Here is a 20,915-nt window from a genome sequence, read left to right on the forward strand (position 1 = left end):
ATGCACACACACACATGCACACGCGCGCGCACACACACACAGTCATTGTTGTGGTTTTTATAGTGGCTCTCAAGGGGAAGATATTGCAGCAGGAGATGAGATGACGGCAGAAGTGTGCGTTCATGACCCCTGACCTCCCGTCTTGGTGGAACAGGAAGCTAATTAGTCTTCAGCTAATCTTTCTGCAAGCTGACCTATTTCTTCCTTTCTGACCCTGCACGTATGTGTTTGTAGATGTGCGTAATGTGTGCCCCACCCTGAGGCGGTCCTTGTTTTCCCCCTGTTCTTCAGATTGCGTGCTAACTGTGCTGACCCATTTTGAGTTCACTGATTTTTATCTCCATCGGCTCACAGTGCTGAGTCGTCACCCGAGAGCTCCATTTGGTTGTTCTCTTTAGGACTTATGCATCTCTTCCTTGGTAGTCTACATTATTCTGTTAATTATTAAGTCCTCTCTTGGCTCTTGAAAAGTAGATCCTTTTGAATTTATTTGTGTGTGTGTTGTGTATGTTGTGTGCGTGCCTGTGTGCGGGTGTATGTGTTCATGTGTACACAGAGGTTATGGCCAGATATTGAGGTCAGGTACCTTCCTCTGTCACCTTTCTACCTTATTTTTGGAGACAGGGTCTCTGATGGAGCAGGAGCTCACTGTTTCAGGTAGCCTGGATGGCTCACAAGCCCCAGGATCCTCCTGTCTCTGCCTCCTCAGTGTGTGGATTATACACTGTGCTGCTGTCTCTGGGTTTTCCCCCTGAGTAGGCAGTGTGTGTGTGTGTGTGTGTGTGTGTGTGTGTGTGTGTGTGTGTGAGAGAGAGAGAGAGAGAGAGAGAGAGAGAGAGAGAGAGAGAGAGAGAGACTGAACTCAGACTCTCATGCTTGCATGGCTGGCTAGATCTTTACCATCTAAGTCACCTTATGTTTATGGTAGTCATTTGAAGTGTTTGCTGAGTTCAATATTTGGGATCTCCTAAAGGCAAAGCAGGTTTGCTTGCCTCCCCCCACCCCAGTGCGCATTTCCTTACAGGTTTCATGTTTGTTTTGTGAAAAACTGGACGTTTTAAATAATGTAACAACTCTAAATAATGATCCTTACTGTTTGATATGCCCTGGGTGCGTGCTCATTTGGCAGTGGCTTAGCTGTATTACGTCCCTGGCATCTGTAGCTTGTGAAATGGGAGGTCTCTGGTTTTATTCCTCACAAGGCATGGCCCTGGCCACTCCTCCCTTTGCTCCCCTAGCTGACGATGGTTTCAGCTGGCTTCGCTCTGACGGCTTCCCCGATGTCCTAGTTACTTTTCTATTGCTGTGATAAGTCACTGTGACCGAGAAAGCTCACAGAAGGAAGAGTTTATTTAGGACTCAGTCTCAGAGGGTGAATCTATGACCATCATGTCAGGGAACATGGCAGCAAGCAGGCAGGTACTAGGGCAGTAACCGAGAACCTTAACGAGGGTGTCACAGCAGACCCTGGCTTTATAATGCCACTTAAATTGTGGTCTTCCTCCCTCCCTTCTTCCTCCCCTCTCTTTCCCTCTTTTCCTTACTTCTTTCATTTAGTCTGTCTGTCTCTTCTTTCATTTAGTCTGTCTGTCTTTTCTTTCCTGAACAACCTTGTATACTAAATTGGCCTGAAACTTGCTATGTAACCAAGGACGGTCTTGAACTTCTGATTTCCTGTCTCCTTCTGGAAATGCTGAGACTACAGGCATGTGCCATAGTGTCTTACTGTGTGGCGTTGCCGAACCCAGGACTTTGTGCCCGTGAGGCAAGCCCTCTGTCCACTGAACTATGCCCCCAGCCTACACAGTGGTTTTGGCCTTACTCTGTGAGTACACCACCCACTCCTAAAAACTCACACAACCTTCTTTGATCTTTACGACATGGAGCACTGGGCTGCAACTTTGAGGGCACTTAAGAGTCCTCTCCTCCCCTCTAGCACGGAGCCTTGGCCATGTAGCTAGCGGGCTTGTGGACAACTGGGCTCATTGTTTTTAGCCATCTGCACTTGAGCTGTAGTTTTGCCTCACGAAAGGGCGAGTGAAGGGACTGTTGGCAAGATCTCACTCATACCTGCCTGAATCAGAGCTTTCCAACGCTGCGGCTGGGTGGGCAGGATCTGCAATGTTGGCCCCCTGTCCTCTGTCTCTGGGAATAACTGATCCTACCTTGGGGTGTGGGAGGAGAAAGGCCTTCCTTTTCAGGGGAACGGCCCTGAGTACAGGTTCCACCCTTCAGGTTTGTAGAGGGAATGATTATGGAGAGGCCAGGGTAGTGTTTCAAGTCTTTCTGTTCTCCTGGACTGTAAGAGAGTCTCAGATAAATCCTTCTCCACGTGTTCTATGCCCTTGGGACAATTTCTAGGGACTTAAAAAAAAGCAAGCAAGCAAGCAAGCAAGCAAGCAAACTTGTTTTATGTATATGATTGTGTGTGTGTACCATGTGGCTGCTGGTGCCTTCAGAGGCCAGAAGGGGGCTTCAGCTCCCTTGGAACTGGAGCTACAGTTGGCTGTGAGCAACCTTGTGACTGCTGGAAAATGAACGATAAGACTCTGAAGGAACAACCAGTGCTCTTAACCGTTGATCCATTTCTCCAACCTCAGTTTCCAGAGATTTTTAAATAATTGATTTAATAAAAATATCTTTTCCAGATACTGCCACTTTGCTGAGGAGAGGGTCTGCAGAGGTCCCCGTGATGCCACCAGGAATGTTTGCCCTTTGTTCAAAAGGTACTTTTGCTGGGCACGGAAGTCCATTTGTTTGTTGGTACTTAAGAGACATTGTTTATCTCTCCCCCGCCGCTTCATTCCTTCTTGTTGCTCTTTCCTCTCCTTCCTCCCTCTCTTCCTTCTTCCCTCTGCCCTCCCTCCCCCTCCTTCCTGCCTTCCCTCCCTTCCTCCCTTCCTTATGTCTCATGCCATTTTTCTCTGGCTAATTTTAAGATTTTCTAGTTATCGATATTTTGCTTAGAGCACTCTTGTATATTTTTCTTCATGTTTTTCCAGCATCTGTTGAGTTTCTTTGATCTGTACACTTATTGTTTTTATTAATTTTTTTAAAAAGCAAACATCTTTTTTTGGTTTTTCAAGACAGGGTTTCTCTGTGTAATAGTTCTAGCTGTCCTGGAACTAGCTCTTGTAGACCAAGCTGGCCTTGAACTCACAGAGATCCACCTGTCTCTGCCTCTGGAGTGCTGGGATTAAACATGTGCACCACCATGGCCCACAAACATTATTTTTCAATTTTCCCCCTTGTTTTCCTTCCCATGCTACTCTTGACTGAGGACCTCAATGATATGTTTTTTTTAGGCTGCTTGAGGTTATTGCTAGCTTTGTTAATATTTTGAATTTTTTTCCATCGCTGGGCCTCATATTCTCTTCCTTTTATTTCAGGGTCTAATTCATTGTTAATCTTGTCTACTGTATCTTTTACTTCAGACATTACAATGTTTAAAACATTTATTTGTTTTTGCTTTATTTTATATGTGTATGGACATTTTGTCTGCATGTATGCCTGTGTACCATGTGTGTGCAGTTCCCAAGGAGGCCAGAAGAGGGTGTTGGAGCTTTTGGAACTGGAGTTTCAGAGGGTTGTATAGTCCCTTGTAGGACCAAAGCCAGTCCTCTGCAAGAGCAGCAAGTGCTCTTAACTGCTCAGTCATTTCTCCAGCCCCTAGACATTGCATTTTTTTTTTATTCCTAGAGGTTTGTCATGGGTCTTTTTGGTTTAATATGCTAAATCTTTTAGCTTTAAAAATTACAGTTGAAAGATTCTATTTTTATTTATAAATTTATTTTTTAGGCTTAAAGAGAATGAAGGTATTGAAACACCAGATGGTCAGTCTAAAACAACATTTGAAAACAAGCTTGCAATGTGTGCTATCAGACAGCAATGGGGGTAAGGAAAACAAAACAGGGAGGTTTCCCTAAGCAGCCTGTTAGTTATCTGAGTTAGGCTTTGTGAAATACTGTATAGCATATACAAACAACTAAAATGCGGTATCATCTGTAATGAAGATTTTTTCTTTTTTTTCTTTCTTTCTTTTCTTCTTCTTCTTCTTCTTCTTCTTCTTCTTCTTCTTCTTCTTCTTCTTCTTCTTCTTCTTCTTCTTCTTCTTCTTTTTTCCCTGAGACAGGGTTTTTCTGTGTTACAATCCTAGCTGTCCTGGAACAAGCTCTTGTAGACCAGGCTGGCTTGAATTTAGAGAAATACTCCTGCCTCTGCCTCCTGAGTACTGGGATTAAAGGCATGTGCCACTACTGCCCAGCTGTAATGAACATTTTTTTAAAAAATAAAATGTAGGACTGGGGATGTGGCTCAGCTGATTCAGTGCTAGCCACCGTACACAAAGCTTTGGTTAGAGTCCTATCATTGTATAAACCAGACATCGTGGCTCCAAGTGGTAATCCCAGCGCTCAGGGATAGCAAGGTAATAGGTTATCCTTGTTAAGAGCAATTCTGAGGTCAGCCTGGGATATGTGAGACCCTATCTCAGAAAATCAAAAATGAAAAACCGAAAATGCCAGGTGTAGTGGCACATGCCTTTAATCCCAGCACTTGGGAGACTGAAGCCGTCAGGCTTCTAGGATTGGGCGCTATCCTGGTTTACATATTGAGTTCTAGGTAATCCACAGTTACATGGTGAAATCTTGTCTCAAAAACAACCCCTCTAAAAAAACCCACACAAAACTTGACTGCCTATAATATGCAAATATTTGTCCCATTCATACACTGATTGAAATGTATATACCACTTTCCGTGAAATCCCAAAGTATCTAAAATCATCCCAGTGATAAAAAAGAAAATAGATAAAATAATCGTATTAAGGAATTTCAATACCTGAAATTGCAAAATTAACTGTGGGTATCAAGTGTTTGAGTTTCCTTCGCTCCCATTCCATCCTTTCAGCTGGATTATAGTGGTGTGGTATCTGCCCTGCTTATCTTCCTTTCATGTGAAAATCATCACAGTCCTGCACTCAAGGAAAACCTCCATTTCCTTTACCAGTCCCCCACCTCTTGGCATCAAGAATAAACAAGACAGCTTGATCAGTCTCTTTGCAACGGATCTGTTCTTCACCAGAGTTCTCCCTTAGAATTTAATTTCTTTTAAGTCTGGCCTGTGAGATTTATTGCTTTGTCACGGCTTCCTCTTCCTTATCAGTAGAACGCTCTTCAGATCCATCACAGCATCCTCTTCCTCAGTCAACAGAGCTCGCTCCAGGTCCGTCACTGCTTCCTCTTCCTCATCAGCAGAGCTCAGTCCAGGTCCGTTTGCTTTAGTAGATCTTACATCCTGGGATCTCACATCCTGGTCATTGTCTTGCTCAGAGTAGCGCATATATGGCTCTTGCTCATGTGTGGTTTTTGCTCATCAGAAACTGGTTTAAAGGGTGTGTGCAAAGCTTGACATTGATGCTTTGCTACTGATAATGCCTTTAAAATTGCCCCTGCTGAATCAGGATGGTTAGCGTAGATTTCGCATCCTGGCCTATATTGACTGCGATCCACATCAGAGGCAGCTTTCAGGAATGCCAGTTCCGGGTTGTCAGCCTACCTCTGCACTGAATAGTTGACAGTCCTCAGTTTCATTTTTTTTTTCATTTTTATTTTTAATGTGTGTGTGTGTGTGTGTGTGTGTGTGTAGTGCTCATTCATGCAGTACCCATGGATACCATAAGGGGGCATCGGATTCCCCCCTGGACATGGAGTAACAGGTGGCTGTGAGCTGGTGCTGTGCATAGAGTCCAGGTCTTTGTCTTAGTCCCTGAGCTGTCTCTCCCACCCTTCTTTCGATTTCTTTGAACATATTGATAACTGTTTATGCATCTCTTATACCTGTTTATCAATTTTCAGTATCATTGATGTAGGAAGGTCTTCTGACTATGTGTTACTTTCATTGGGTAAATAAAGAAGCTGCCTTGGCTTTTTGATAGGCCAGCCCTTAGGTGGGTGGAGTAGACAGAACAGAATGCTGGGAGAAAGAAAGCAGAGTCAGGCAGATGCCGTGAAGCTCCAGCCCAAGATGAATGTAGGTTAGAATCTTCCCGGTAAGCCACGACCCTGTAACACAGATTACTAGATATGGGTTAAAGCAAGATGTGAGAGTTAGCCAGTAAGAGGCTAGAGCTAATGGGCCAAGCAGTGTTTAAATGAATACAATTTGTTTGTTGTTATTTCGGGTGTAAAGCTAGCCATGTGGGAGCTGGGTGGGATGAAAAGCAGGCCTGCTTGCATCATCACTAAATATCATTTCTGGTCAGTTTTAATCAATGGACTTCACTCTCCCTTCTTGGTTTGATTGGCATTTTTTTTTTTTTGACTAAGCCAGGCACTGTAAATCTTTGTAGACATGGGATCTGTCAGATCTCTGTTTTTAAGGTGCGGTATACTGGGGGGAACAGTACTTAGCCTGGGATGATTATCCACACCTTTGGAAGTTACAATCTCCAAGCACCTTATGGGGCTGGGGCGGTGGCTCAGTGATGAAAAGCATATGCTGCCCTTGCAGAGGACCTGGTTTGTTTCCCAGGGCCCACATCAGACGGCGTACAAAACACCTGTTATTCCAAAGCATGGAAATCCAAAGCCTGGACCCCTGTGAGCACAACTGCCCCCACAACATGTCCACACATGTACATGAAACACACATAATTAAGAGTAATAAGAGTAATCTTAAAAAAGAGAGTATGCCACTCAATGAACTGAGAATTTCAAGGTTCTCCAGGTTGGCTGATGGTCACGGCTAATGAGCCGCGGTGGTGATAAGAGCAGATGATGTCTTCTCTGATTCCTAGAGGTTCTAATCCTGACCACAGCATGAACACTCTGAACACTGCAGATTTTCAGGGTTTGTACAGGGGTACAGGGTCTGTTCCCCCTCCTTTCTCTCCTCTCCTCTTCTCTCTCTCTCTCTCTCTCTCTCTCTCTCCCTTATGTATGGGCACACAGATGAAGGTCAGAGGACAATGTGTGGGAGTCAGCTCTCTTCCTCCACCGTGTGGCTTCTGAGGAGAATATTCAGGCCATTAGGTGTCATGCTTGGCTGTGAGTGCCTCTGCCTGCTGACCCATTTTTGTAAGCCCAAGACTCACCATTTATTAACCTATTATTGGACATAGATTCTAAGCATGTGAGTCAAGAGAAAAAGGTGCTCAGGGAAAAATGAGAATTTTCAGGTCTGGGTATGGGCTTCTCAAAGGAGAGTCACAATTAAGCATTTCTGTGATTGTCACCTCTACCATCTTAGTGACTTTAAAGTTGCATCCCAAAGGGCTGTTAAAACAGTTTCCTTCCACCAGGCATGGTGACACACGGCTTTAGTTCCAGCACACGGAAGGCAGGGGCAGGCAGATCTTTGTGAGTTTGAGGTTAGCCTGGTCTACAGAGCGAGTTCCAGGACAGCCAGGGCTGTTACATAGAGAAACCCTGTCTTGAAAAACAAAAACAAAAACCAAACCAAAAGTTTCCTCCTCTTCTCTCTCTCATTAAATATTTTAATCACGTTTTATTTGTTGTGTGTGAGCATGCTCGACAGTGTGCCACAGGCCACCTGTGCTGGTCAGAGGACAACTTTCAGGAGTCCCTTCTCTCTTTCTGCCGTGTGGGTCCCAGTTTGCACTCAGGTCTTCAGACTGCAGCTGTTCCTTTACCCACCGAGCCTCCTCTCCAGCCCTTTCCTCTTTTTCCTTTTTACTCTGAGGTCATAAGGTGGCCCTAGAAGTGTCTTGGGTAGGATTAAAATCCAATGAAGTAGGATGAGGAGCCGGAGAGGTGTGCAATGGGACTAGGGCAGTGATTCTGAGCCTTGCTAATGCTGCGACCCTTTAATACAGTTCCCCATGCTGTACTGAACACCCACCATAACATTATTTTCATTGCAGCTTCATAACTGCAATTTTGCTACTGTCATGAATCATAATGTAAATAAAAGTGTTTTCTGATGGTCGTAGGTGACCCTGTAAAAGGGTCATTTGTCCATTAAAGGGGTCGTGACCCACAGGTTGAGAACTGCTGGTCTAGGTCTCCTGTTACTGAAAGAAGTTTCTGGTGTGTGTTTGATAGACTTCTTGAAAATTGTAGGTTTTTTGCTGGGAAAGGAGGAAATCCTTACACACACATTAATTGTATCGAATTCTTGACTCTCAGCTGGCGAGAGGTTTCAGCCATGCCAGGGTGCTGGATTCCTTTCCTTTCCCAGGTCTCCAGAATTTTCTCTTTCTATCCCATCTCAGGTGTCAGCAGAGGTTTTTGCTGTTGAAATAACTTTTACACACATGAAAAAACATTACTCCATCAAAATACAATTCAATAAGTATATACACATACACATGATTATAATCTTATGATGATTTCATAGGTGCACACACATACACATGATAACAATCCAATGACTATTATACACACATACATATAATTATAATCCTATGATGATTTCTTTTTTTTGAGACAAGGTTTCTTTGTAGCTTTGGTGCCTGTTCTGGAACTTACTTTGTAGACTAGGCTGGCCTCAAACTCACAGAGATCCGCCAGCCTCTGCCTCCTGAGTGCTGGGATTAAAAGCGTGCGCCACCACCACTAGGCTCCTATGATGATTTTATAGTGTGTATGCACATATACATATGATTACAATCCTATGATAATTTCATAATGTGTATACACATACATATGATTCAATTCTATGATGATTTCACAGGTATACACACATACATGTGATTACAATCCTATGACAGTTTCATAGTGTGTATGCACACATATATGTGATTATATTCTTATAACAATTTTATAGTGTGTATACACACATACATATAATTACAATTCTATGACAATCTTATATGTATACATGCATACATGATTACAATCCTATGACTATTTCATAGGTATACACACATACATGTGATTACAATCCTATGACAATTTCATAGTGTGTATACACATACATATGACTTCAATCCTGTGAAGACTTCATAGGTATACACACATACATATGACTTCAATCCTGTGAAGACTTCATAGGTATACACACATACATATGACTTCAGTCTTGTGAGAGGTCATAGCTCTTTCCTGAGCAAGCTGACGAAAATCTGAGGTGTGATAATACATCCACCATGATACCCGTGACGGGGATGTGAATATGTGGGAGCCTTCCATGCTGCCGCTAGGGTGCAGAACACTCTTTGGGAAAGGCACCTTGACACTTGTCAGTCAAAGTTGGCATTGTGCGTACCTTTGACTTCTCTACTTCACTTGAAGCAATTAATCTCACTGTTGCACATCTGCAGTTATAACAACATTTACATTGGCATGGGAGCTGGTCTAATGTTTGTGGCAGCTCAGGATTTCAGAGGTTTTAGTCGGCGGTTGGCTGTCCCCAGTGTTTCGGGCTGTGGCTGCTCAGCATATCGTTCATGCTGGGCTAGTAAGGTGGAAGTCTGTAGAGAAAGGGGAGAAGGAGACAGAGAAAGACCACAAGAGGAGAGAAAGAGCAGAGGTGACAAAGAGATAGGAAACAGGAGGGGAGAGGAGGAAAGAGAGAGAAGGGATCAGGGCTTGATCAAGGCAAACCCTGATGACCCTACTTCTTTCCTCTAGGTTTGCTCGCCCCCACACCTCTTAAAGGTCCCCCCACCCCAGCAGCACCACACTGGCCAGCAGGGATTAGCAAATGGGCCTTTGGGAGATGTTTAAGATCCAGCCCGTGAGACAGAGAGTGAGGGGTGAGTAATCAGCTACCCGTAAGTCCTGGGGTGTGGCCTATAGCATGGGTGCTTGACTGCTCTCGTGAGTGGAGACACTTGCCCACAGTTCCCTGCTCTACCATTAACCCTGTGATGAGTCCCACAGTTCCATGCTCTACAGTTAACCCTGTGATGAGTCTCCTCCTCCAGAGACCTTTCATGGAGCTTGGAGAGGGTGTCTCCTGGAGTCATTCCCAGGAGCAGGATGTCTGGATTGCTGGGCATGTGTATCCTTATAATGATGGATGCCACCCCGCTGCTTTCAGAGAGGGAGCAGCCACGTCAAGCCTCCTCCTCATCTTAGGCCCTACTTGGTCTCCCATATCTTTCTTCTTTGCGTGTTCATCCAGTTAGGTGTAAGTGATATTTCTCTCTAAAATTTGTACTTTATGCGTGGTAACTGTGTGTGCATTTTCATAGCTGTTGCCATGCTGGCTTCTATTCTGTGGCAGTCTGTCTACAAACCTCCATCTGTTGGCAGTCATTTCTGACTCTCACTTGATGTGACCTGCAGAGCTTTGGGACTGGCCTGACTGGGGTAGTGGGGGATGAAGAAACAGCAGCCGCAGCCGCAGAAAGGCTGTGATGTGGTGGGCCGTGCACTCGGACAGAGGCACACCAGCGAGCTGCTCAACGCCTCAGCGCATTTATGGTCTGCATCATAGTGAGGCAGCGGGTTAGCTAAGATCAGTCAGGGCCTCTGTGTCTCAGGCCACAGTCACTCTGGAGAAGAAAGCCCCTGAGCCTGACCTAAGGCAAGTTTTCTATTCCCGGGTCTGAGCCACTGGGGTTTTTGACATGGCTGTGCTCATGTCAACAACACATTCTCCAGATTTCTGCTCCTCAAACTCACTCATGACAGGAATTCCTCATATGCTCCAGGTGGTCTAGATTCTACTCTCTTGCTGATTTCATGTGGTGGTTTAAAGGAAGAATTTCCCCTGTAGGATCAGATATTTAAGCCCTGGACCCATGGGTGGTGGTGCTGTTTGGGAAGGTCACAGAGCTTTTAGGGTGTGGAACCTTGATGGAGGCAGTACACCACTAGTGGTGGGATTTGGGGGTTCATAGCCTTGCCCCACTTCCAGTTTGCTTTCTCTGCTTTCTCACTGGGATGTGATTTTTTTCCTGCTTCTGTTGCCATGGTTTCCTGGCCATTATGGACATCTGGTGCTCAGGACCATAAGACAAAATAGATTCTTCCTTAAGTTGCTTTTGGTCATGGTGTTTTGATACAGCGACAGAAAAGTAGCTAAAAGAGGCTGCGCCTGCTCACTTACCAAGACTGCTCTTCACTGAACTGCAGCTCTTAATCTGGACATTATCAGCTCTGTCAGTTCTTATCTTCATGGCATGTGACTGCCCCTCATGCCTTCCTCTCCACGTGCTTGCTACTCAGACCATCACAGACTGCCATGGAGGAACTTAGGTCCTGGGGTTAGGAGCTTCCTTTGGGGATCACTCTCAGTTTTGCAGTCCCATCTCATGGTGAAGGTATGGAGTACAGAGAGGATGCAGAGTGGCTCACCGGCAAGCCTCGTGGCTCCTTCACACTGCCTGTAGGGGAGACCCTGCTCTGTGATAAGTCCTCTTTGTGCTGGTTGGTGCTGTCCCCCACTCTCCTTCTGTTCATTCTAGGCCTCGCTGAGGGTCTCCTTCCCTTGGCTCCTTCTGGTGTTGGGCAGGCCCATTTGGGCAGATGGAGGTGATCTCAGGAGATAGCTGAACCCAGGGTCCAGAGTGCTGAGGTCATCTTCTCACTAGTGGGTGTTATGGGCTGTGCCATGTTCCTGAGGAACTCACATGAGAAAGCCTAAGCCCCAGTTGCTCAGAATCCAGTTACATCCAGAGATGAGATCTTTAAAGAGGTGATTAAATTAAAACGAGGCTCTTTATGTGGATCCTGATCCTGTATGACTAGTGTCTTCATAGGGGGAGCACTCCCAGACTTGACTAGTGTCTTCATGGGGGGGAGCACTCCCAGACTTGACTAGTGTCTTCATGGGGGGGAGCACTCCCAGACTTGACTAGTGTCTTCATAGGGGGAGCACTCCCAGACTTGACTAGTGTCTTCATAGGGGGAGCACTCCCAGACTTGACTAGTGTCTTCATAAAGGGGGAACTCTCACTGATATGTCTAGTTTCTTCATAAGGGGGAGCACTCACAGACTTGACTAGTGTTTTCATAAGGTGGAGCACTTATAGTCTTGACTAGTGTCTTCATAAAGGGGGAACTCTCACTGATATGTCTAGTTTCTTCATAAGGGGGAGCACTCACCAACTTGACTAGTGTCCTCATAAGGGAGAGACACTCACTAACTTGACTAGTGTCTTCATAAGGGGAGAGCGCTCACAGTCTTGACTAGTGCCTTCATAAAGGGGAACTCTCACCCATGTGACTAGTATCTTCATAAGTGGGCAACACTCACAGACTTGCAGAGAGGACTGACCATGTATGGTCTCAGGAAGAAGATGGCATCTACAGGGTGGGAAAAGAGGCCAGAGAAGAAACTGACTCATCCTACAACTTGGTTTGAGTTCTCCCAGCCCCCAACACTGTAAGAGGGTTAATTTCTGCTGTTTAGTCACCAAGTTCACATGGTACAGTGCCACCAAAACTAATCCATGGTTCAGCTTCGAATTGTTTTCGGCTTTATCAGCACACGACAAGAAGATTCCTGTGCACAAATCAACTCCCAATGGGAGCTAGAAGAAAGAGTATCTGTTTCTATGTGGGCAAGGGTGTCTAAGAGAATCTGGGCTTCTGGAATTTCTTCCTTCCCATTTCTGAGGAGTCTCAGTTTCTTTGAAAAATTTGCAGACAGTCAAAGACCCTTCAAAGATGAATCAGGGACTTCAACCCAATTAAGGGTCTTGGAAATTACATTTAAGTTGACCTTGAGAGCCACATTCTTGCTGCTGACTCCAGGGCTCTCAGGGAAGTGTGGGCCTCTGATGCTAGTGGCAGCATGACATCTACCAAGGCCAATTAAAGCCAAAGACAGCAGGTAAACGTCACCCCAGTTCAACATGGGATTATATCCTCATAACCCTAAACATTAAACAGCTCTTAAAATAATTCGTAGACCAGAATAGGAGATTTAAGGCACTCAAAGTGAATAAGATTGATAAAAGACATCATGAGCTTTCTTTGTGTATTATATTCCACACCATGAAACATTAAAGAAGATGGCAATTTCTTAATATAAAAAATCAAATAAGTTAATGGGTGAGCTGTTGAACTGATTCATTTTTGTAATCTTTTTGTAATTCCCGTGTGATTTAGGAGTAACATCCTTTGAATTGTGTTAAAGATCTTAATTTAGGGAAGGCTCTCATCAAGCTCTTCTCTTTTAACTACTGGCTGCATGAATTGCATCTCCTGACTTCTTATTTCGTAGCTTAGCAACCGCCTCTAAATTCATGGTTGGCTGGAGGTGGGTCCAGTTCTGTTTGTTCCTGCCTGAGATGGCATTGATCCCGTCTGCAGCACTGATGATTGCTTTGAGTGATTGGCATATTTCAGCCTGAAGCCTTAGAAGCCTCTTCCCACATTCTTTTGTTAGAATCTATACGTAAGTAACCACAAGGACCTGTTAATCAATAAAACCAGGACAATCATTGAAAACCAGAGCCTTATTGATTCCAGAGGGAGGTCAACATTACTCAATAGAAATGACCACTGCCTGAGTGGTAGCTAAGGGCCAGACTCAGAGGTGATGATTTCTATCTACTGTTGTCACTTGGAAAAGGAAGCTGTTCCTGCAGACACCAGGGTGCAGGTATTTCCACAAACATCCCTTTAGTGGAACCCACAGCCCCCATGCGGAGCTGACTGTCTCCTGAGAGAGCAGTACATGTACAGGGAACTTGCACAGGGGTTTGGATCATTAGGCCTGTCTCTCCAGCACATGGTACATGACATTCCCCTGTATACCCAGTAGCCAGTTCCTTCTAGGTCATAGCTGTGTCCCCCTTCTGGGTCTGGACCTCTCAGGGCCAGGGTTGGCCCTCACTATCTATCCTGGAGTCTTTAAGAGTCTCAATCCCTTTCTTGGAATCCCTGGTGCTCAGGTGTTGACATTCTATTTAACTCATGAGTGAGCAACAGGCCAAGTCAAAAGTTTCTGACAAAAAGGCAGCCTGTTGGTTACACTATGGGGCACCACGACACCCCCTTCCTCTCCCTCTAGCAAGGACGAGCATTTTCTAACGAAGGTGACATGACTCAGGTTGGCAGCAACAAAGTACTCCCACTTGCTACCAAAACCATCATGCTGCCTTTCCCACGCTTTTTCTAAACTCTGGTCTGGACACCATAAGATGGCACACCTACACAGTGAACACCCGCCCTTCAAGCCTGAGTCATGCCAGTCACGTGTCACTCCGCCTCCTCCTTTCCTCACAGAATGCTCAGTCCGTACCCTGACCCCGTACCTGGACCTTGTTCCCTGGACCTCCTTTGCTCAGACTCCACCTGGGCACAGCATAGGCCTCGCTTTCCCCAGACAAGAGTTCTTGGAGTCCTACTTGACGTCTTCCTTTCTCTCAGCACGGCCCTTTTCATCTAAGGTGTCCGACTCTATCTTCAAAACATCCCCAGAATCCAACTGCAGCGCGTCACCTTCACAGACACCGTTCTGGCCCGGCTGCTTTCCCTGCTGCGGAGCCGTCACATTTTGCCAGGTTGCCTTTGGGTAGCCACCCAACTCACTCTTAATGATGCCCTGCTAGTTAGCACCTGTGCTCCAGTTACATGGGCCTGCCCCTGATGTTTGTTGACTAGCCCAGGTTTGCGCCACCCCCAGGCCTTTGCTGCTCCCTCTTGCTGCCGAACAGACTTGGGTTACTGCTCAGATGGCATACGTGGTCGGGGCCTTCCCCAGTGGCTGTCTTGTCACGATTGCCATCCCACTCTGAGACTCTGCCTGCTAACTCTGTCCGTTTTCTCCTCAGAGCACGCAACAGTATTGACATCTTTATTTTTTAAAATTCGTCTCCCATACATTACATTTTGACTACGGTTATCCCCTCCTCCTGCTCATCCCAGTCCCCACCCACTTCTTCTCTCCCCTCCACTGTTCCTCCATTGCCCTAATTGACAGAGCAGGCCTCCCTGGGACATCAACCAAACTTGTATTGGCATAACAAGTTACAGTAAGACTAGGCACAAACCCTCATGTCAAGACTGGATGAGGAAACCCAGGAGGAGGAAAAGGGTCCTAAGAGCAGGCAAAAGAATCAGATACAATGCCCACTCCCACTGTTAGGAGTTCCACAGGAACACCAAGCTACACAACCACAACATGCATGCAGAGGACCTAGCTCAGACTCATGTAGGCTCTGTGATTGTCATGATTATTGCTTCAGTATCTGTGAGACTTTATGAACTCTGCTTGGTTGATTCTGTGGGCTGCATTCTTGTGATGCTCCGACTCCTCTGGCTCCTACAATCCTTCCTTCCCCTCTTCTATAAGATTCCTCTATCTCTGCCTAGTGTTTGACTGTGGGTCTCTGCATCTGCCTCCATCAGTTGCTGGATGAAGACTCTCTGATGATAATTGAATTAGGCACCAATCTATGAGTGTATCAGAAAATCATTAGTAATCATTTCGTTGAATTTTTTTTTCCAGTCATGTTTGGTTCTATACTAGATCTCTGGGTTATTCAGCTTCTGGACATTCAGTTCTTGGACATTCAGACATTGTGGCATGGGCCTTAAGTTGGGTCAGTCATTTGTTGGCAGTTCCCACAAGTTCTGGCACCGTTACCCCAGCACATCTTGCAGGCAGGACAGATTGTAGGTCAAAGGTTTTGTGGCTGGGGTGCTGTCCCAGTCCCACTATTGGAAGCCTTACCTGATTATGGAAGATGGCTGGTTCAAGCTCTGAATCCCTCATTACTAGGAGTCTTTGCTAGGGTCACCCTCATAGATTCCAGGGAGTTTCTACTGCACTAGGTTCCCACATCCTCCCCAATGCCCCCAATTCCAGTTGTCTCTCCCAGTTCTCTCTCTCTCCCCATCTCTCCCCCACCATCTTTTCTGTTCCCATTCCTACCTTCCCACAGTCACCTCTCAAAATCTATTCTATTCTCCTTCCCAGGGAGATCCATGTCCCCCACCCAAGTCTTCCTTGTTACTTAGCCTCTTTGGATCTGTGGACTGTAGCATGATTATCCTTTATTTTATAGCTAATATCCACTTATATGTGAGTACCTACCATGTTTGTCTTTTTGGGTCTGGGTTACCTCCCTCAGGATGTTTTTTTTTGTTCCATCCATTTGCCTGGTTATTGTTTTTTAATAGATGAGTAATACACAATAGCCCATTGTGTAAATGTACCACATTTAAAAAAATCTGTTCTTCAGTTGAGGGACATCTAGGTTGTTTCCAGTTTCTGGCTATTATGGATAAAGTTGCTAGGAGCATAGTTGGGCAGGTGTCTTTGTGGTAAGATAGAGTGTCCTTTGGGTATATGCCCAAGGGTATTATAGCTGGGTCTTGAGGTAGATAAATTTCCACTTTTCTGAGGAGCTGCCATATTGATTTTCACAGTGGCTGTACAAGTTTGCACTCCTATCAACACTGGAGGGGTGTTCCCCTTGCTCCACATTCTTGCCAGTATGAGCTATGACTTGTGGTTTTGATCTTAGCTATTTTGACCAGTGTAAGATAGAATCTCAAAATAGTTTTGATTTGCATTTCCCTGATGGCTAAGAATGTCAAACATTTCTTTAAGTGTTTCTCAGCCATTTGAGATTCTTGAGAAGTCTCTGTTTAGATCTGAACTCCGTTTTAAAATTGATTATTTAGTTTATTGATGTCTAGTTTCTTGAGTTCTTTATTTATTTTGGATATTAGTCTCTGTCAGAATTAGAGTTAGTAAAAATCCTTTCCCATTCTGTAGGTTACCATTTTGTCCCATTTATTAATTGCTGATCTTTGCACCTGTGCTATAGGTATTCTGTTCAGGAAGTTGTCTCCTGTGCCAATGTGTTCAAGGCTATTCCCCACTCTCTCATTGATCAGATTTAGTGTATCTAGTTTTATGTTGAGGTGTTTGATCCATTTGGACTTGAGTTTTGTGCAGGGTGAAATATATGGATTTATTTGCATTTTCTATGTGCTGACATCCAGCTAGACTATCACCCTTTCATTGTATATTCTGGCTTCTTTATTAAAAAATAAGGAGTTCATAGGTGTGTGGATTTATGTCTGGGTCTTTGTTTCAATTCCTTTTATCAACCTGTCTGTTTTTATGTCAATAGCATGTGTTTTTTTATTACCATTGCTTTGTTGTACAGTTTGAAATCAGGGATGGTGATACCTCCAGAAGTTTTTTTTTAATTGTATAGGATTGTTTTTTTAGCTACCCTGGGATTTTTTTCTATATAAAATTGAGTCTTATTCTTGAAAGGTCTGTAAAGAATTGTGTTGGAATTTTGATGGGGATTGTGTTGAATCTGTAGATTGCTTTTGGTAGGACCGCCATTTTTAGTATATTAATCCTACTGATCCATGAGCATGGGAGACCTTTCCATCTTCTAATATCTTGTTCAGTTTTTTTTCTTCAAAAACTTGAAGTTCTTGTTATACAGATCTTTCACTTGCTTGATTAGAGTTACCCCAAGATATTTTTTTTTTTTATTATTTGTGGCTGTGGTTTCCCTGATTTCTTCCTCAGTCCACTTGTCATTTGTCTATAAGAGGGCTACTGATTTTGAGCTAATCTTGTATCCAGCCAGTATATGCAACTGTGCTACAGCACTATGGGTATTCACTGTAGCCCAGCCTCATCTGCTGGCCAGGAACAAGTGTCCTGCTGGCCCTGAATATTTGGGTATTGCTCAATTTACTTAGAAGACAAATGCCCAAATAGCTAAAGGTCTTGTAAGAGTGGATTCTACTCATCTTGCACCAGTAAGTCCATTTCCTTTGATGACTCTGCTGTGGCCCCACTGGAAGGGCTCTGAGATGGTGAGATCAGCTCAGAGTCAGCCATGGACTGCTCAGGAGGAGTCCCGAGCCTTGCTCTAAGGAATGTCCTTCTAGAGTGCAGGCCAGGGCAGCGGCTGGGAATTCTGGACTCTGAGGCAGGGCAGGGAAGGATGCTAGCATGCAGCTTGCCCCCTTCATGACAGCTCATAGTCCCTGGGAGCCAACAGAGATATCTGGGTCTAATTAGTTACTTTTCTTTTGGCTGTGACAGCTTTAAGAAGGATGGGTTTGTTTTGCTCACAGTTTGAAGAGGGAGAAGTGGTGGCGGCTGGAGAGCATGTGGCGTCAGGAGCACGTGGTGTCAGGAGCACATGGTGGCAAGAGCACACATGGTGGCTGGAGCACGTGGTGGCTGGAGCACGTGGTTGTAGGAGCACGTGGTGGCTGGAGCACGTGGTGGCTGGAGCACGTGGTGGCTGGAGCATGTGGTGACAGGAGCACACATGGTGGCAGGAGCACGTGGTGGCTGGAGCATGTGGTGGCAGGAGCACACATGGTGGCTGGAGCATGTGGTGGCTGGCCTTATTGTCCACAGTTCAGGTCTGCTGTTCTTTGTCTACTGCTTGAGAAGGGAGGTTCCAGGAGCTCTCTGATTGGATGGGACACAGTGGGCCTTACAACAGGCTGGCCTGTTTCTCTGATGGGCTCTCACATCATGTTCAGACTATACTGCCAGGGCTGGTGCACACATCGAACAATACTGAGGTGGAAGCTAGGATGCTGATGTGTTCAACTGCCCCATTGCAAGGGAGCCTTGGGCCTTTCCCTGTGGAGCTTTTCTGAGCCCCACTTCTCCATCAGCCAAGTGGTGGGAAGCCCTGCTGATCAGAGGTTACAGTCTGCCATGACCTGGCCACTCTTTCAAAGCTCAGCACAATGGAGGACTCCTTCCCCAGTGAGACTTCCTGCTCTCTACCTGCCTTCATTTGGAGAATGTCTCTAGGTCTAGAGATCTGACCCTATCTGAAAGCTGTCCCTAAGCACGGATGCCTGATTTATCTCTAGCTTTCTGTTAGAGCTCTCCCCCTGCTGCCCATATGATAATTAGGCACTGTGCTAGGAGTTTTACAATAGGATCGTGCTTCCACATATGTTACCTATGACTGTACTTGGAGCCTTATGATAGGAGCATGCTGTTTAATGCAAATTAGGTGATGCCCCAGTCTTTATATCTCCCTCTCTTTCTGGAATAGGGAGCTGTAACACTTAAACTGTCTCCCCAGAGAGCTGTCTGGGACTCACAGTCATCTGAGCCTATTCACTTGCTCCTGTTCCCTTCCCTGCCTTCTCTCAAACCTGCAGCCAAGATCCCAGAGGAAGGAGAGCCACAGCCAACTGTGGTGAAAGCCCGTGCCATTGGAGTTTGGCGTTTGGAGAGCTTCTGCCTCCCCAGAGCTGTCGAGCTGAACCTGGCTCTCTGGACCCACCGAAGGGCTCTGCCAGCCCTTCCCTACAGCTCCCTGCAGCTTTCAGGGTTGTGTGGTACAAAAGGATTCCTTTCTGCTAGAGCACAGTTCCCTGTTCCTCTGGATCTGGTGAAGACAGGGCTCTCGGTGAGGGGAGAAACCCAGATGACCTTTCAAGGTCACACTGAACACTCTAAGTCTTATGGGCCTCTGGGATGCTTTGTGTCCTAGATGGGAGGCCTGCTTCTTCCCTTCTTGTGCCCCTTGCCTGCTAAGCTTGTGACTCTCCAGCCTGCTGTGCTTGTGAGAAGCCTCATCAGTGGTCAGGCTGAATCCTACCTGCTGCTCAGGGTTCCCATTTGGCCTTCACACACCCTGCCTGCCTCTGTCCTGTTGTGATCTTCAAGGCTTGCCAGCAGTCGATGTGACAGAGGGGGTGGATGGGTCCATGGATGAGTGGTCCCAGGGTGTTAGGGGTATGTCCTTCCTTCCCCAGGATGGAGGATCCTTGTGGGACTGTAACAGGTGGATGGTGGGGGTAAGAAAGGCATGGGAGGATGCAGGAATCTCCAGACAAAAGGTAAATGGTATCTGAACTGGGGAAAGGCCAGCTGGCAGTGGAGTCCTTGGAGGTTGTGCCTGATCAGCGTTGTGTGGTCAGTAGAGCAGGGCCAGGAATCTTCTGGACGCTGTCCTTCCAGCTAGGCATCACAGTTTACCCATCCATCTCTGGTGTAGGAATGAGCTGACTTTTGTGTCTGTGTCCTCTAAGTCTGTCTTGACATCAGTCCATGCAGGTTTCTTTTATCTGCTCAGAGGTGATGATGGAAGTTACAAAATAATCCCACACTAGTTCAGAATTAAGTATAATAAAGGGTTATTTATTTAGGGGAGACTCACAGATCACTGTCCTAGATCACAGTCCTCTGCAAGAACGGGGAACAGGAAAAGAGTGTAGCAGCTGGAAGCAAGAGCCAGAGGCAAGTGAGCAAGCTCAAGCTTTACAGCTGCATTTATAGTAATAAGAGACCAAGCCCAAATGGGCTGGTATCTTAAAGGCTATTGGCTGAAGGAGCTGAAGAAGCTCCCACAGCACTCCCCACTTTGTTTAAATAAAAGAGTTCTAAATGCAATACAAAACTACGTACACTAGGAACAGATGTCAAGTATAAAGTTAGAATTACAACCAGCATAAACAATATTAAGCAAAAAACATATCCTAATGTTTTAATAAACATTCTATCCTAAGGAGTCTAAGTCTTGTATTGGAAATGGCTCTGCTAGATGATAAGAGGATGGTAACTATGACTTTCTAATCTTCAACCCCATCAAAGGCCTGAGAAGGGAGATAACATTACTTGAGTAGGCAGGAAGTTCAATCAAACAGCTTCCAAAATATGCAGTAGATGACAGAGACAACTGGCTGCCTGAGCAATCACCCAAATTCTCATTTGCAATGTTGGAGCAACCAACTTTGGCTAAGGCCTAGAGCAACTGACAGACCATTTTCAGAGGCAGGAAAAATTTCAAAACCATCTTACCCTGTCTTGACAAGATTTGACAGTTTTTTCTCATATCCCACTTGTCCAGTCCAGACGTCGTGCACTTTGTCAGTGGTCATGACATGGGCAGTTCCTTGCCCAAAGGCCAGTTTTGCCAAGAAGAAAACCTATATAATTTAAAGACTAAGACCATATCAGAATATTAAACGATATTTAAACAACTGTGCAGTAAAGGGGGACAATGACCTCAAAATGTAAACAATGTATAAATA

The sequence above is a fragment of the Arvicola amphibius genome, chromosome 1 (genome assembly GCF_903992535.2).
Source record: "Arvicola amphibius chromosome 1, mArvAmp1.2, whole genome shotgun sequence".
Lineage (NCBI taxonomy): Eukaryota > Metazoa > Chordata > Mammalia > Rodentia > Cricetidae > Arvicola > Arvicola amphibius.